Source organism: Ascaphus truei, chromosome 4 (assembly GCF_040206685.1).
Source record: "Ascaphus truei isolate aAscTru1 chromosome 4, aAscTru1.hap1, whole genome shotgun sequence".
Taxonomy (NCBI): Eukaryota; Metazoa; Chordata; class Amphibia; order Anura; family Ascaphidae; genus Ascaphus; species Ascaphus truei.
This window is the reverse complement of record NC_134486.1, coordinates 184394266-184411770: the sequence shown is the minus strand read 5'-3', so window position 1 is coordinate 184411770 and position 17505 is coordinate 184394266.

Below are 17505 nucleotides of genomic sequence, written 5' to 3'. Positions count from 1 at the left end.
GAGTGACTGACTGACTAGAGAGAGACTGACTGATTGACTGACTGACTGAGAGACTGACTGACTGAATGAGAGAGAGACTGACTGACTGACTGACTGAGAGAGAGACTGACTGACTGTCTGACTGAGAGAGACTGACTGACTGACTGAGAGAGAGACTTACTGACTGAATGAGAGAGAGACTGAATGACTGACTGACTGAGAGAGAGACTGACTGACTGACTGACTGAATGAGAGTCTGACTGACTGACTGAGAGAGAGACTGACTGAGAGAGAGACTGACTGACTGAGAGAGAGACTGACTGACTGACTGAGAGAGACTGACTGACTGACTGTCTGAGAGAGTGACTGACTGACTAGAGAGTGACTGACTGACTGACTGAGAGAGAGACTGACTGACTGTCTGAGAAAGTTATTGACTGACTAGAGAGAGACTGACTGACTGACTGACTGACTGAGAGAGAGACTGACTGACTGACTGAGAGAGAGACAGACTGACTGACTGACTGACTGAGAGAGAGACTGATTGACTGACTGACTTACTGACTGAAAGAGTGACTGACTGACTGAGAGAGAGACTGACTGGCTGATTGGCTGAGAGAGTGACTGACTGACTGACTGACTGAGAGAGAGACAGACTGACTGACTGATTGAGAGAGAGACTAACTGACTGACTGAGAGATAATGACTGACTGACTGACTGAGAGAGAGAGACTGACTGACTGAGAGAGAGACTCACTGACTGAGAGACTGAATGACTGACTGACTGACTGAGAGAGTGACTGATTGACTGACTGACTGAGAGAGAGACTGACTGACTGAGAGAGAGTCTGACTGACTGACTGAGACAGAGACTGACAGACTGACTGACTGAGAGAGAGACTGACTGACTGACTGAGAGAGAGGCTGACTGACTGACTGAGAGAGAGACTGACTGACTGACTGACTGACTGAGAGTGAGACTGACTGACTGACTGACTGACTGAATGAGAGAGAGACTGACTGACTGAGAGAGAGACTGACTGACTGACTGAGAGAGAGACTGACTGACTGACTGAGAGAGAGACTGACTGACTGACTGAGAGAGATTCTGACTGACTAAATAAGTGAGAGACTAACTGACTGACTGTGAGAGACTGACTGACTGACTGAGAGAGAGACTGACTGAATGACTGACTGACTGAATGAGAGAGAGACTGACTGACTGAGAGAGAGACTGACTGAGAGAGAGACTGACTGACTGAGAGAGAGACTGACTGACTGACTGAGAGAGAGACTGACTGACTGAATGAGAGAGAGACTGACTGACAGAGAAAGACTGACTGAGAGAGAGACTGACTGAGAGATAGAGAGACTGACTGACTAACTGTCTGAGAGAGTGACTGACTGACTAGAGAGAGACTGACTGACTGACTGAGAGAGAGACTGACGTACTGACTGACTGACTGACTGACTGACGGAGTGAGAGACTGACTGACTGAGAGAGAGACTGACTGACTGACTGAATGAGAGAAAAACTGACTGACTGAGAGACTGACAGACTGACTGACTGACTGAGAGAGACTGACTGAGAGAGACTGACTGAGAGGGAGACTGACTAACTGACTGAGAGAGAGACTGACTGACTGACTGAGAGAGAGACTGACTGAGAGAGAGACTGACTGACTGAGAGAGAGAAACTGACTGACTGACTGTCTGAGAGAGTGACTGACTGACTAGAGAGAGACTGACTGACTGACTGAGAGAGAGACTGACTGACTGACTGAGAGAGAGTGTGACTGACTAAATGAGTGAGAGACTGACTGACTGACTGACTGACTGAGAGAGACTGACTGACTGACTGAGTGAGAGAGAGACTGACTGACTGACTGAATAAGAGAGAGACTGACTGACTGAGAGAGAGACTGACTGACTGACTGACTGAGAGAGAGACTTACTGACTGACTGTCTGACAGAGTGACTGACTGACTAGAGAGAGACTGACTGACTGAGAGAGAGACTGACTGACTGTCTGAGAGAGTGACTGACTGACTAGAGAGAGACTGACTGATTGACTGACTGACTGAGAGAGAGACTGACTGACTGACTGAGCGAGATACTGACTGACTGACTGAGAGAGAGACTGACTGACTGACTGAGTGAGAAACTGACTGACTGAATGAGAGAGAGACTGACTGACTGACTGAGAGAGAGACTGACTGACTGTCTGACTGAGAGAGACTGACTGACTGACTGAGAGAGAGACTTACTGACTGAATGAGAAAGAGACTGAATGACTGACTGACTGAGAGAGAGACTGACCGACTGACTGACTGAATGAGAGAGAGTCTGACTGACTGAGAGAGAGACTGACTGAGAGAGAGACTGACTGACTGAGAGAGAGACTGACTGACTGTCTGAGAGAGTGACTGACTGACTAGAGAGTGACTGACTGACTGACTGAGAGAGAGACTGACTGACTGTCTGAGAGAGTGACTGACTGACTAGAGAGAGACTGACTGACTGACTGACTGACTGACTGAGAAAGAGACTGACTGACTGACTGAGAGAGAGACAGACTGACTGACTGTCTGAGAGAGAGACTGATTGACTGACTGACTTACTGACTGAAAGAGTGACTGACTGACTGAGAGAGAGACTGACTGGCTGATTGGCTGAGAGAGTGACTGACTGACTGACTGACTGAGAGAGAGACAGACTGACTGACTGATTGAGAGAGAGACTAACTGACTGACTGAGAGATAATGACTGACTGACTGAGAGAGAGAGACTGACTGACTGAGAGAGAGACTGACTGACTGAGAGACTGACTGACTAACTGACTGACTGAGAGAGTGACTGATTGACTGACTGACTGAGAGAGAGACTGACTGACTGAGAGAGAGTCTGACTGACTGACTGAGACAGAGACTGGCAGACTGACTGACTGAGAGAGAGGCTGACTGACTGACTGAGAGAGAGACTGACTGACTGACTGACTGAGAGTGAGACTGACTGACTAACTGACTGACTGAATGAGAGAGAGACTGACTGACTGAGAGAGAGACTGACTGACTGACTGAGAGAGAGACTGACTGACTGACTGAGAGAGAGACTGACTGACTGACTGAGAGAGAGACTGACTGACTAAATAAGTGAGAGACTAACTGACTGACTGAGAGAGACTGACTGACTGACTGAGAGAGAGACTGACTGACTGACTGACTGAATGAGAGAGAGACTGACTGACTGACTGAGAGAGAGACTGACTGAGAGAGAGACTGACTGACTGAGAGAGAGACTGACTGACTGACTGACTGACTGACTGAGAGAGAGACTGACTGACTGAATGAGAGAGAGACTGACTGACAGAGAGAGACTGACTGAGAGAGAGACTGACTGAGAGATAGAGAGACTGACTGACTAACTGCCTGAGAGAGTGACTGACTGACTAGAGAGAGACTGACTGACTGAATGAGAGAGAGACTGACGTACTGACTGACTGACTGACTGACTGACGGAGTGAGAGACTGACTGACTGAGAGAGAGACTGACTGACTGACTGAATGAGAGAAAAACTGACTGACTGAGAGAGAGACTGACAGACTGACTGACTGACTGAGAGAGACTGACTGAGAGAGACTGACTGACTGACTGAGAGGGAGACCGACTAACTGACTGAGAGAGAGACTGACTGACTGATTGACTGAGAGAGAGACTGACTGAGAGAGAGACTGACTGACTGAGAGAGAGACTGACTGACTGAGAGAGAGAAACTGACTGACTGACTGTCTGAGAGAGTGACTGACTGACTAGAGAGAGACTGACTGACTGACTGAGAGAGAGACTGACTGACTGACTGAGAGAGAGTGTGACTGACTAAATGAGTGAGAGACTGACTGACTGACTGACTGAGAGAGACTGACTGACTGACTGACTGAGAGAGAAACTGACTGACTGACTGAATAAGAGAGAGACTGACTGACTGAGAGAGAGACTGACTGACTGACTGACTGAGAGAGAGACTTACTGACTGACTGTCTGACAGAGTGACTGACTGACTAGAGAGAGACTGACTGACTGACTGAGAGAGAGACTGACTGACTGTCTGAGAGAGTGACTGACTGACTAAAGAGAGACTGACTGATTGACTGACTGACTGAGAGAGAGACTGACTGACTGACTGAGAGAGATACTGACTGACTGACTGAGAGAGAGACTGACTGACTGACTGAGTGAGAGACTGACTGACTGAATGAGAGAGAGACTGACTGACTGACTGAGAGAGAGACTGACTGACTGTCTGACTGAGAGAGACTGACTGACTGACTGACTGAGAGAGAGACTTACTGACTGAATGAGAGAGAGACTGAATGACTGACTGACTGAGAGAGAGACTGACTGACTGACTGACTGAATGAGAGAGAGTCTGACTGACTGAGAGAGAGACTGACTGAGAGAGAGACTGACTGACTGAGAGAGAGACTGACTGACTGACTGAGAGAGACTTACTGACTGTCTGAGAGAGTGACTGACTGACTAGAGAGTGACTGACTGACTGACTGAGAGAGAGACTGACTGACTGTCTGAGAGAGTGACTGACTGACTAGAGAGAGACTGACTGACTGACTGACTGAGAGAGAGACTGACTGACTGACTGAGAGAGAAACAGACTGACTGACTGTCTGAGAGAGAGACTGACTGACTGACTGACTTACTGACTGAAAGAGTGACTGACTGATTGAGAGAGAGACTGACTGGCTGATTGGCTTATTGAGTGACTGACTGACTGACTGACTGAGAGAGAGACAGACTGACTGACTGATTGAGAGAGAGACTAACTGACTGACTTAGAGATAATGACTGACTGACTGATAGAGAGAGACTGACTGACTGAGAGAGAGACTGACTGACTGAGAGACTGACTGACTGACTGACTGACTGAGAGAGTGACTGATTGACTGACTGACTGAGAGAGAGACTGACTGAATGAGAGAGAGTCTGACTGACTGACTGAGACAGAGACTGGCAGACTGACTGACTGAGAGAGAGACTGACTGACTGACTGAGAGAGAGGCTGACTGACTGACTGAGAGAGAGACTGACTGACTGACTGACTGAGAGTGAGACTGACTGACTGACTGACTGACTGAATGAGAGAGAGACTGACTGACTGAGAGAGAGACTGACTGACTGACTGACTGAGAGAGAGACTGACTGACTGACTGAGAGAGAGACTGACTGACTGACTGAGAGAGAGACTGACTGACTAAATAAGTGAGAGACTAACTGACTGACTGAGAGAGACTGACTGACTGACTGAGAGAGAGACTGACTGACTGACTGACTGACTGAATGAGAGAGAGACTGACTGACTGAGAGAGAGACTGACTGAGAGAGAGACTGACTGACTGAGAGAGAGACTGACTGACTGACTGACTGACTGAGAGAGAGAGACTGACTGACTGAATGAGAGAGAGACTGACTGACAGAGAGAGACTGACTGAGAGAGAGACTGACTGAGAGATAGAGAGACTGACTGACTAACTGTCTGAGAGAGTGACTGACTGACTAGAGAGAGACTGACTGACTGACTGAGAGAGAGACTGACGTACTGACTGACTGACTGACTGACTGACTGACGGAGTGAGAGACTGACTGACTGAGAGAGAGACTGACTGACTGACTGAATGAGAGAAAAACTGACTGACTGAGAGAGAGACTGACAGACTGACTGACTGACTGAGAGAGACTGACTGAGAGAGACTGACTGACTGACTGAGAGGGAGACCGACTAACTGACTGAGAGAGAGACTGACTGACTGACTGACTGAGAGAGAGACTGACTGAGAGAGAGACTGACTGACTGAGAGAGAGACTGACTGACTGAGAGAGAGAAACTGACTGACTGACTGTCTGAGAGAGTGACTGACTGACTAGAGAGACTGACTGACTGACTGAGATTGAGACTGACGGACTGACTGAGAGAGTGACTGATTGACTGACTGACTGAGAGAGAGACTGACTGACTGACTGACTGAGAGAGAGACTGACTGATTGACTGAGAGAGAGACTGACTGACTAAATGAGTGAGATACTGACTGACTGACTGACTGACTGACTGAGAGAGACTGACTGACTGACTGAGAGAGAGACTGACTGACTGACTGAATGAGAGAGAGACTGACTGACTGAGAGAGAGACTGACTGAGAGTAAGACTGACTGACTGAGAGAGAGACTGACTGACTGTCTGAGAGAGTGACTGACTGACTGAGAGAGAGACGAACTGACTGACTGTCTGAGAGAGTGACTGACTGACTAGAGAGAGTGACTGACTGACTGAGAGAGAGACTGACTAACTGAGAGAGAGACTGACTGACTGAATGAGAGAGAGACTGACTGAGAGAGAGACTGACTGATTGACTGTCTGACTGAGAGAGAGACTGACTGACTGACTGAGAGAGAGACTGACTGACTGACTGAGAAAGAGACTGACTAACTGAGAGAGAGACTGACTGACTGAATGAGAGAGAGACTGACTGACTGACTGAGAGAGAGACTGACTGATTGACTGTCTGACTGAGAGAGAGACTGACTGACTGACTGAGAGAGAGACTTACTGATTGAATGAGAGAGACTGAATAACTGACTGACTGAGAGAGAGACTGACAGACTAACTGACTGACTGAGAGAGTGACTGATTGACTGACTGACTGACTGAGAGAGAGAGAGACTGACTGACTGAAAGAGAGACTGACTGACTGACTGAGAGAGAGACTGACTGAGAGAGAGACTGACTGACTGAGAGAGAGACTGACTGACTGACTGACTGGCTGACTGAGAGAGAGAGACTTACTGACTGACTGTCTGAGAGAGTGACTGACTAACTAGAGAGAGATTGACTGACTGACTGAGAGAGAGACTGACTGACGGAGAGAATGACTGACTGACTGAGAGAGTGACTGATTGACTGTCTGAGAGAGATACTGACTGACTGAGAGAGAGACTGACTGAGAGAGAGACTGACTGACTGAATGAGAGAGACTGACTGACTGACTGTCTGAGAGAGTGACTGACTGAGAAAGAGACTGACTGACTGACTGAGAGAGAGACAGACTGACTGACTGACTGACTGAGAGAGAGACTGACTGACTGACTGAGAGAGAGACTGACTGACTGACTGAGAGAGAGACTGACTGACTAAATAAGTGAGAGACTGACTGACTGACTGACTGACTGAGAGAGAGACTGACTGACTGAATGAGAGAGAGACTGACGGACAGATAGAGACTTACTGAGAGAGAGACTGACTGACTGACTGTCTGAGAGAGTGACTGACTGACAAGAGAGAGACTGACTGACTGACTGACTGACTGAGAGGGACTGACGTACTCACTGACTGACTGACTGACTGACTGACTGACTGACTGACTGACTGACTGACGGAGTGAGAGACTGACTGACTGAGAGAGAGACTGACTGACTGACTGTCTGAGAGAGTGACTGACTGACTAGAGAGAGACTGACTGACTGACTGAGAGAGAGACTGACTGACTGATGGAGAGACTGACTGACTGACTGAGGGAGTGACTGATTGACAAAAGAGAGACTGACTGACTGACTAACTGACTGAGAGAGAGACTGACGTACTGACTGACTGACTGATGGAGTGAGAGACTGACTGACTGAGAGAGAGACTGACTGACTGAATGAGAGAAAAACTGACTGACTGAGAGAGAGACTGACAGACTGACTGACTGACTGAGAGAGACTGACTGAGAGAGACTGACTGACTGACTGACTGAGAGGGAGACTGACTAACTGACTGAGAGAGAGACTGACTGACTGACTGACTGACTGAGAGAGAGACTGACTGAGAGAGAGACTGACTGACTGAGAGAGAGACTGACTGAGAGAGAGAGACTGACTGACTGACTTACTGTCTGAGAGAGTGACTGACTGACTAGAGAGAGACTGACTGACTGACTGAGAGAGAGACTGACTGACTGATGGAGAGACTGACTGACTGACTAGAGAGTGACTGACTGACTGACTGAGAGAGAAACTGACTGACTGTCTGAGAGAGTGACTGACTGACTAGAGAGAGACTGACTGACTGACTGACTGACTGACTGAGAGAGAGACTAACTGACTGAGAGAGTGATTGACTGACTGAGAGAGAACGACTGACTGACTGACTGACTGAGAGAGAGAGACTGACTGACTGAGAGAGAGACTGACTGACTGAGAGACTGACTGTCTGACTGACTGAGAGAGTGACTGATTGACTGACTGACTGAGAGAGAGACTGACTGACTGAGAGAGAGACTGACTGACTGACTGAGAGAGAGACTGACTGATTGACTGAGAGAGAGGCTGACTGACTGACTGACTGACTGAATGAGAGATATACTGACTGACTGACTGACTGACTGACTGACTAACTGACTGACTGAAAGAGAGACTGACTGACTGACTGAATGAGAGAGAGACTGACTGACTGACTGAGAGAGAGACAGACTGACTGACTGACTGAGAGAGAGACTGACTGACTGACTGACTTACTGACTGAAAGAGTGACTGACTGACTGAGAGAGAGACTGACTGGCTGATTGGCTGAGAGAGTGACTGACTGACTGACTGACTGAGAGAGAGACAGACTGACTGACTGATTGAGAGAGAGACTAACTGACTGAATGAGAGATAATGACTGACTGACTGAGAGAGAGAGACTGACTGACTGAGAGAGAGACTGACTGACTGAGAGACTGACTGACTGACTGACTGACTGACTGAGAGAGTGACTGATTGACTGACTGACTGAGAGAGAGACTGACTGACTGAGAGAGAGTCTGACTGACTGACTGAGACAGAGACTGACAGACTGACTGACTGAGAGAGAGACTGACTGACTGACTGAGAGAGAGGCTGACTGACTGAGAGAGAGACTGACTGACTGACTGACTGAGAGTGAGACTGACTGACTGACTGACTGACTGACTGACTGAATGAGAGAGAGACTGACTGACTGAGAGAGAGACTGACTGACTGACTGACTGAGAGAGAGACTGACTGACTGACTGACTGAGAGAGAGACTGACTGACTGACTGAGAGAGAGACTGACTGACTAAATAAGTGAGAGACTAACTGACTGACTGAGAGAGACTGACTGACTGAGAGAGAGACTGACTGACTGACTGACTGACTGAATGAGAGAGAGACTGACTGACTGAGAGAGAGACTGACTGAGAGAGAGACTGACTGACTGAGAGAGAGACTGACTGACTGACTGACTGACTGAGAGAGAGACTGACTGAGAGAGAGACTGACTGAGAGAGAGACTGACTGAGAGATAGAGAGACTGACTGACTAACTGTCTGAGAGAGTGACTGACTGACTAGAGAGAGACTGACTGACTGACTGAGAGAGAGACTGACGGACTGACTGACTGACTGACTGACGGAGTGAGAGACTGACTGACTGAGAGAGAGACTGACTGACTGACTGAATGAGAGAAAAACTGACTGACTGAGAGAGAGACTGACAGACTGACTGACTGACTGAGAGAGACTGACTGAGAGAGACTGACTGACTGACTGAGAGGGAGACCGACTAACTGACTGAGAGAGAGACTGACTGACTGACTGACTGAGAGAGAGACTGACTGAGAGAGAGACTGACTGACTGAGAGAGAGACTGACTGACTGAGAGAGAGAAACTGACTGACTGACTGTCTGAGAGAGTGACTGACTGACTAGAGAGACTGACTGACTGACTGAAATTGAGACTGACGGACTGACTGAGAGAGTGACTGGTTGACTGACTGACTGAGAGAGAGACTGACTGACTGACTGAGAGAGAGACTGACTGACTAAATGAGTGAGAGACTGACTGACTGACTGACTGACTGAGAGAGACTGACTGACTGACTGAGAGAGAGACTGACTGACTGACTGAATGAGAGAGAGACTGACTGACTGAGAGAGAGACTGACTGAGAGTAAGACTGACTGACTGAGAGAGAGACTGACTGACTGTCTGAGAGAGTGACTGACTGACTGAGAGAGAGACGAACTGACTGACTGTCTGAGAGAGTGACTGACTGACTGAGAGAGAGACTGACTAACTGAGAGAGAGACTGACTGACTGAATGAGAGAGAGACTGACTGAGAGAGAGACTGACTGATTGACTGTCTGACTGAGAGAGAGACTGACTGACTGAGAGAGAGACTGACTGACTGACTGAGAAAGAGACTGACTAACTGAGAGAGAGACTGACTGACTGAATGAGAGAGAGACTGACTGACTGACTGAGAGAGAGACTGACTGATTGACTGTCTGACTGAGAGAGAGACTGACTGACTGACTGAGAGAGAGACTTACTGATTGAATGAGAGAGAGACTGAATAACTGACTGACTGAGAGAGAGACTGACAGACTAACTGACTGACTGAGAGAGTGACTGATTGACTGACTGACTGACTGAGAGAGAGAGAGACTGACTGACTGAAAGAGAGACTGACTGACTGACTGAGAGAGAGACTGACTGAGAGAGAGACTGACTGGCTGAGAGAGAGACTGACTGACTGACTGACTGGCTGACTGAGAGAGAGAGACTTACTGACTGACTGTCTGAGAGAGTGACTGACTAACTAGAGAGAGATTGACTGACTGACTGAGAGAGAGACTGACTGACTGACGGAGAGAATGACTGACTGACTGAGAGAGTGACTGATTGACTGTCTGAGAGAGATACTGACTGACTGAGAGAGAGACTGATTGAGAGAGAGACTGACTGACTGAATGAGAGAGACTGACTGACTGACTGTCTGAGAGAGTGACTGACTGACTGACTGACTGACTGAGAAAGAGACTGACTGACTGACTGAGAGAGAGACAGACTGACTGACTGACTGACTGAGAGAGAGACTGACTGACTGACTGAGAGAGAGACTGACTGACTGACTGAGAGAGAGACTGACTGACTAAATAAGTGAGAGACTGACTGACTGACTGACTGAGAGAGAGACTGACTGACTGACTGACTGACTGAGAGAGAGACTGACTGACTGACCGAGAGAGAGACTGACTGACTGACAGAGAGAGAGACTGACTGACTAAATAAGTGAGAGACTGACTGACTGACTGACTGAGAGAGAGACTGACTGACTGAATGAGAGAGAGACTGACGGACAGATAGAGACTTACTGAGAGAGAGACTGACTGACTGACTGACTGTCTGAGAGAGTGACTGACTGACTAGAGAGAGACTGACTGACTGACTGACTGACTGACTGAGAGGGACTGACGTACTCACTGACTGACTGACTGACTGACTGACTGACTGACTGACTGACTGACTGACTGACGGAGTGAGAGACTGACTGACTGAGAGAGAGACTGACTGACTGACTGTCTGAGAGAGTGACTGACTGACTAGAGAGAGACTGACTGACTGACTGAGAGAGAGACTGACTGACTGATGGAGAGACTGACTGACTGACTGAGGGAGTGACTGATTGACTAAAGAGAGACTGACTGACTGACTAACTGACTGAGAGAGAGACTGACGTACTGACTGACTGACTGATGGAGTGAGAGACTGACTGACTGAGAGAGAGACTGACTGACTGAATGAGAGAAAAACTGACTGACTGAGAGAGAGACTGACAGACTGACTGACTGACTGAGAGAGACTGACTGAGAGAGACTGACTGACTGACTGAGAGGGAGACTGACTAACTGACTGAGAGAGAGACTGACTGACTGACTGACTGACTGAGAGAGAGACTGACTGAGAGAGAGACTGACTGACTGAGAGAGAGACTGACTGAGAGAGAGAGACTGACTGACTGACTTACTGTCTGAGAGTGACTGACTGACTAGAGAGAGACTGACTGACTGACTGAGAGAGAGACTGACTGACTGATGGAGAGACTGACTGACTGACTAGAGAGTGACTGACTGACTGACTGAGAGAGAAACTGACTGACTGTCTGAGAGAGTGACTGACTGACTAGAGAGAGACTGACTGACTGACTGACTGACTGAGAGAGAGACTGACTGACTGAGAGAGTGATTGACTGACTGAGAGAGAACGACTGACTGACTGACTGACTGAGAGAGAGAGACTGACTGACTGAGAGAGAGACTGACTGACTGAGAGACTGACTGTCTGACTGACTGAGAGAGTGACTGATTGACTGACTGACTGAGAGAGAGACTGACTGACTGAGAGAGAGACTGTGGAACGGAACCAGGGGAGCGTCAATATCTGAAAAAATACATACAAACTACCATAGTGTATACTGTATATAAAGCAACATATAAACGGTAGGGCTCCAAGGAGCAACAGAGTGCTGAATTAAGGAATATAGTCCATAAGCAGCATATAATTAGGGAGAATAATATCCCAGAAGAGAGACAACAGAGCCAAGAATAAAAAAGCCAAATCAAATTTATCCGGAAATGGTAAAATTCAAGGCTTACAAGATACCAGATTCAAACAGGCGTGGGTAACAGGTTTAAAGATGGAACGCCGAGTCGCGACCTCGTGGACCTCCTGCACGTCTGACTTCTCCACCGGTATCTCCTGTACTGCAGACTGGATGCCGATACGTCACTTCCGGGTTTCACGGAACAGTTGGCGCCAACGGAACATCAGCTGGAGACTGTCTCCCTCAGGATGGCACGTTGAGGGTTACGCTCTACGCGTTTCGCCGTATAGGGTGGACCCTATACGGCGAAACGCGTAGAGCGTAACCCTCAACGTGCCATCCTGAGGGAGACAGTCTCCAGCTGATGTTCCGTTGGCGCCAACTGTTCCGTGAAACCCGGAAGTGACGTATCGGCATCCAGTCTGCAGTACAGGAGATACCGGTGGAGAAGTCAGACGTGCAGGAGGTCCACGAGGTCGCGACTCGGCGTTCCATCTTTAAACCTGTTACCCACGCCTGTTTGAATCTGGTATCTTGTAAGCCTTGAATTTTACCATTTCCGGATAAATTTGATTTGGCTTTTTTATTCTTGGCTCTGTTGTCTCTCTTCTGGGATATTATTCTCCCTAATTATATGCTGCTTATGGACTATATTCCTTAATTCAGCACTCTGTTGCTCCTTGGAGCCCTACCGTTTATATGTTGCTTTATATACAGTATACACTATGGTAGTTTGTATGTATTTTTTCAGATATTGACGCTCCCCTGGTTCCGTTCCATTGTACTTTGAGTGTGGACCCTGAAACAGTCCTACAAGGGTTTGAGTGTTTTTATCTTTATTTATTGCACGGTGAAGTTTATATATAATTTGTTTTATTTTATTTCAATTGATTGTTTATTTCACTGTTATTTGCACATAGGTATAGTGTTTGAGCGCCATCTAGTGTCCTTTATATGTGAGAGAGAGACTGACTGACTGACTGACTGAGAGAGAGACTGACTGATTGACTGAGAGAGAGGCTGACTGACTGACTGACTGAATGAGAGATAAACTGACTGACTGACTGACTGACTGACTAACTGACTGACTGAAAGAGAGACTGACTGACTGACTGAATGAGAGAGAGACTGACTGACTGACTGAGAGAGAGACAGACTGACTGACTGACTGAGAGAGAGACTGACTGACTGACTGACTTACTGACTGAAAGAGTGACTGACTGACTGAGAGAGAGACTGACTGGCTGATTGGCTGAGAGAGTGACTGACTGACTGACTGACTGAGAGAGAGACAGACTGACTGACTGATTGAGAGAGAGACTAACTGACTGACTGAGAGATAATGACTGACTGACTGACTGAGAGAGAGACTGACTGACTGAGAGACTGACTGACTGACTGACTGACTGAGAGAGTGACTGATTGACTGACTGACTGAGAGAGAGACTGACTGACTGAGAGAGAGTCTGACTGACTGACTAAGACAGAGACTGACAGACTGACTGACTGAGAGAGAGACTGACTGACTGACTGAGAGAGAGGCTGACTGACTGACTGAGAGAGAGACTGACTGACTGACTGACTGACTGAGAGTGAGACTGACTGACTGACTGACTGACTGACTGACTGAATGAGAGAGAGACTGACTGACTGAGAGAGAGACTGACTGACTGACTGACTGAGAGAGAGACTGACTGACTGACTGACTGAGAGAGAGACTGACTGACTGACTGAGAGAGAGACTGACTGACTAAATAAGTGAGAGACTAACTGACTGACTGAGAGAGACTGACTGACTGAGAGAGAGACTGACTGACTGACTGACTGACTGAATGAGAGAGAGACTGACTGACTGAGAGAGAGACTGACTGAGAGAGAGACTGACTGACTGAGAGAGAGACTGACTGACTGACTGACTGAGAGAGAGACTGACTGAGAGAGAGACTGACTGAGAGAGAGACTGACTGAGAGATAGAGAGACTGACTGACTAACTGTCTGAGAGAGTGACTGACTGACTAGAGAGAGACTGACTGACTGACTGAGAGAGAGACTGACGGACTGACTGACTGACTGACGGAGTGAGAGACTGACTGACTGAGAGAGAGACTGACTGACTGACTGAATGAGAGAAAAACTGACTGACTGAGAGAGAGACTGACAGACTGACTGACTGACTGAGAGAGACTGACTGAGAGAAACTGACTGACTGACTGAGAGGGAGACCGACTAACTGACTAAGAGAGAGACTGACTGACTGACTGACTGAGAGAGAGACTGACTGAGAGAGAGACTGACTGACTGAGAGAGAGACTGACTGACTGAGAGAGAAAAACTGACTGACTGACTGTCTGAGAGAGTGACTGACTGACTGAGAGAGAGACTGACGGACTGACTGAGAGAGTGACTGATTGACTGACTGACTGAGAGAGACTGACTGACTGACTGACTGAGAGAGAGACTGACTGACTGACTGAGAGAGAGACTGACTGACTAAATGAGTGAGAGACTGACTGACTGACTGACTGACTGAGAGAGACTGACTGACTGACTGACTGAGAGAGAGACTGACTGACTGACTGAATGAGAGAGAGACTGACTGACTGAGAGAGAGACTGACTGAGAGAAAGTCTGACTGACTGAGAGAGAGACTGACTGACTGTCTGAGAGAGTGACTGACTGACTGAGAGAGAGAAGAACTGACTGACTGTCTGAGAGAGTGACTGACTGACTAGAGAGAGTGACTGACTGACAGAGAGAGAGACTGACTAACTGAGAGAGAGACTGACTGACTGAATGAGAGAGAGACTGACTGACTGACTGAGAGAGAGACTGACTGATTGACTGTCTGACTGAGAGAGAGACTGACTGACTGACTGAGAGAGAGACTGACTGACTGACTGAGAGAGAGACTGACTGACTGAATGAGAGAGAGACTGACTGACTGACTGAGAGAGAGACTGACTGATTGACTGTCTGACTGAGAGAGAGACTGACTGACTGAGAGAGAGACTTACTGATTGAATGAGAGAGAGACTGAATAACTGACTGACTGAGAGAGAGACTGACAGACTAACTGACTGACTGAGAGAGTGACTGATTGACTGACTGACTGACTGAGAGAGAGACTGACTGACTGAAAGAGAGACTGACTGACTGACTGAGAGAGAGACTGACTGAGAGAGAGACTGACTGAGAGAGAGACTGACTGACTGACAGACTGGCTGACTGAGAGAGAGAGACTGACTGACTGACTGTCTGAGAGAGTGACTGACTAACTAGAGAGAGACTGACTTACTGACTGAGAGAGAGACTGATTGACTGACTGAGAGAGATACTGACTGACTGAGAGAGAGACTGACTGAGAGAGAGACTGACTGACTGAATGAGAGAGATACTGACTGACTGAGAGAGAGACTGACTGAGAGAGAGACTGACTGACTGAATGAGAGAGACTGACTGACTGACTGTCTGAGAGAGTGACTGACTGACTGACTGACTGACTGAGAGAGAGACTGACTGACTGACTGAGAGAGAGACAGACTGACTGACTGACTGAGAGAGAGACTGACTTACTGACTGAGAGAGTGAATGACAGACTGAGAGAGAGACTGACTGGCTGACTGGCTGAGAGAGAGACTAACTGACTGACTGAGAGATAATGACTGACGGACTGAGAGAGAGAGACTGACTGACTGAGAGAGAGACTGACTGACTGAGAGACTGACTGACTGACTGACTGAGAGATTGACTGATTGACTGACTGACTGAGACAGAGACTGACTGACTGAGAGAGAGTCTGACTGACTGAATGAGACAGAGACTGACAGACTGACTGACTGAGAGAGAGACTGACTGACTGACTGACTGAGAGAGAGTCTGACTGACTGACTGAGAGAGAGACTGACTGACTGACTGAATGACTGAGAGTGAGACTGACTGACTTACTGTATGAGAGAGAGACTGATTGACTGAGAGAGAGACTGACTGAATGACTGACTGAGAGAGAGACTGACTGACTGACTGAGAGAGAGACTGACTGACTGACTGAGAGAGAGACTGACTGACTAAATAAGTGAGAGACTGACTGACTGACTGACTGAGTGAGAGACTGACTGACTGAATGAGAGAGAGACTGACGGACAGAGAGAGACTTACTGAGAGAGAGACTGACTGAGAGATAGAGAGACTAACTGACTGACTGTCTGAGAGAGTGACTGACTGACTATAGAGAGACTGACTGACTGAGAGGGACTGACGTACTGACTGACTGACTGACTGACTGACTGACTGACTGACTGACGGAGTGAGAGACTGACTGACTGAGAGAGAGACTGACTGACTGACTGACTGTCTGAGAGAGTGACTGACTGACTAGAGAGAGACTGACTGACTGAGAGAGAGACTGACTGACTGATGGAGAGACTGACTGACTGACTGAGAGAGTGACTGATTGACTAAAGAGAGACTGACTGACTAACTAACTGACTGAGAGAGAGACTGACGTACTGACTGACTGACTGATGGAGTGAGAGACTGACTGACTGAGAGAGAGACTGACTGACTGAATGAGAGAAAAACTGACTGACTGAGAGAGAGACTGACAGACTGACTGACTGAGAGAGACTGACTGAGAGAGACTGACTGACTGACTGAGAGGGAGACTGACTAACTGACTGAGAGAGAGACTGACTGACTGACTGACTGAGAGACTGACTGAGAGAGAGACTGACTGACTGAGAGAGAGACTGACTGAGAGAGAGAGACTGACTGACTGACTGTCTGAGAGAGTGACTGACTGACTAGAGAGAGACTTACTGACTGACTGAGAGAGAGACTGACTGACTGATGGAGAGACTGACTGACTGACTAGAGAGTGACTGACTGACTGACTGAGAGAGAAACTGACTGACTGTCTGAGAGAGTGACTGACTGACTAGAGAGAGACTGACTGACTGACTGACTGACTGAGAGAGACTGACTGACTGAGAGAGAGACTGACTGACTGAGAGAGTGATTGACTGACTGAGAGAGAACGACTGACTGACTGACTGACTGAGAGAGAGAGACTGACTGACTGAGAGAGAGACTGA